This window comes from Anopheles aquasalis, chromosome 3, assembly GCF_943734665.1.
Source record: "Anopheles aquasalis chromosome 3, idAnoAquaMG_Q_19, whole genome shotgun sequence".
Classification (NCBI taxonomy): Eukaryota; Metazoa; Arthropoda; class Insecta; order Diptera; family Culicidae; genus Anopheles; species Anopheles aquasalis.
This window is the reverse complement of record NC_064878.1, coordinates 2227501-2230000: the sequence shown is the minus strand read 5'-3', so window position 1 is coordinate 2230000 and position 2500 is coordinate 2227501.

Sequence of the window (2500 nt, the reverse complement as noted above, 5' to 3'; positions counted from 1 at the left end):
CTCTTGCGTTGGCAACCGGGAGGGCTGCGGCCCACTGCGGCCCACTGCGGCCTTGCCCCTTGCCTGAGCTACCTGATTATACCGAGGTTCAGGCAGTGCCAGGCTGCGGCTTCACGGGATGACTCATCTTATCCTTGAGTGCATCCTCGAAACCCCATGCCATGCCAAGATTTGTGTGCACTTTTATACGCTTCTTAGCATTCTCTAGAGGGCCTCGTGTTACGATCCTTATCCACCGTACAGACCACGCGCAAGTATCCACCATTCAAGGTCTCTATGAAGAGGCGCTTGAGCTCAGAAATGTATCCATTTCCCTGTGCCACCACGAACGACGACTCATTTATTTATCGGCCACTGGTCGGCTGGTGCTGGTGCTGGTACTGGTCGAGTACTGTGTGCGACGAATCGACAGCACCAGGCCAGAGCCTAAATGTTAAATGGCTTTTTTATGCCAAACACGATTGGAGCGAAACTTTAGAAAATTAAATCTTGCTTTTATGGCCAAATCAATCAAACTGCTTTCTCAAAGTGTTTCCCCATCATTCATTTCCCTCATCCCTCAACGGTACGGGGTCTCGAGCGCTCGTTTCATCATGCGAGTAGGATGGGCTCGCCGGAACGGAACGGAATTGAACGGACGAAGGACAGCCACTTGATCTTATGAATTATAACCTGTTTTGGACCACCACCACCACCGGTAGCACCACCGGTGTACGAGATGCAGCGAGACATATTGCAATCGTTGCAGCTGCTTAAACGGGGGTTTCCTTTTTGGGATTTTTCCCAACAACCGGCCATATGTCCTGCAGGTGCATACTGAGCGGCTTCGTTCCGAAAACGGGTTCATGAAAAATGTAATCGATTCTCCGATAACGGGATGATTTGATTGCTTCTGAAGGGAAGTTTGGAATTTTCGGGAAATTTATAGACTGAACACCCTCTATCAGTAACCGAAGCTAGTTGCTTAGATAAGTTAAAGTGTTTTCCTCTGACGTTTTATTGCCATTTTTTAAAGGTTACAGTGCCGTTGAACCAATGTTGGGCGAGGTTTCGTAGTAGCCTTTGATGAAGCACGTAACCATCGCCGTAGGGTTCTTGGCGTGACTTGCTTTATCGCTTTTGCAGTTTTTGCTTAAGAATTGACCATAATTGACATCGGACCTTGGCACATTTGCTGACCAAGAGTAAGTTGTTGAAGGTGGAAGCTACGTATTTCGAAGTCGGGGTGGTTGAGTGCGCTTCGTGTAGATAAGAGCTAACGTCGCCATAAGGAATCTCGTCACCAGATAACTTCCCTTCATACTACTAACGAACGCACCAACCAGTTCCAGGAGTAAGTGCCCCGGGGCCGAGTCGTCCAGTAGCCTATTTTATACAGTTTCTCCAGCAGGTGATACCAAACCCGTAGTCGAGAATGTAACTGATACAGTCACGAGTGAAACGTGGACCCATGGAACGCCCATGACGACCATCGAGTAGGCTCAGTACGGGTTACTGAAGCAGCTTGCAGGCCACAGATTCATCCACTTTTGAGCATCCATCTTTGAAAAGGTTCCCATCACAGCACATGAAAGTGAACCTGGTACAACGGGTCGAAAGCCTCGTTCCGTTCCGGTCAACTCCGAAGTACAGGATAAATTCATGCCGCCCATACTGGTGCACAACATGCAGACAGTACGTGCCCACCGTATTCTCCTGTCATCATCGGAGAATGCCATGGACGCAACGATGCTCGAGATAAGCAGGCTAAGATTTTTCGTAAATTGACGCGCCCCGCCTCGGCCTGTCCAAGAGATAAAAAGAGTTGTTTGTTGGTCTGGTTGTGGCCATAGCATCGTCTCATTCCACCTCACTAACAAGCCAAAGCGAAAGTCCAGCAAACGACGCAGTGGCTGGCATTACACCCTCAGATACTGATCCCTCGAGAAATTAGCCTTGAAAATAAGGTGACCAGCCATCCAGCGTGGTCGAGAATCCGATACCACCGAAGATAATCCACGAACCAGCCACGCCATCAGTTGTACGCCAATCACTTTAACAATGCGGTTACCATTACGGAGTCGGAGAGTCGTTGTTGGGCTCGGGTTGATTGCAAACTCTCGGCCGTCGTCCGGCACACGGGACCGTCGTTCTGCTCCGTTGTTTCCGCTGTTTGCAGACTGTTTCGCAAATGTTTCAGAGGAGCAACTTGTCGTCCAGCAAGGTCACCACCAGCGTCAACACGAGGGGAGATAAAAACCCATAATTGCAACAGCCAGCGATGGAGAAACACGTGGCATCGGACGATGTTCGCTGAGAATCTCGTAGAAGGGTCGTACTGTGCCGATGAAAGGCTTCCTGTCCGTCTACCGGCTGTAAGATGTGGCCAGTGGCACCGCTAAGGACATCCACTTGTCAGCATGACCGATCCCGGGGCGAACATAAACCGGAACACAAGCCACTTCACCAGCAGCAGCAGCAGCGGCAGCACAATGTCCTCAATCCGATTGCGACCATCGGT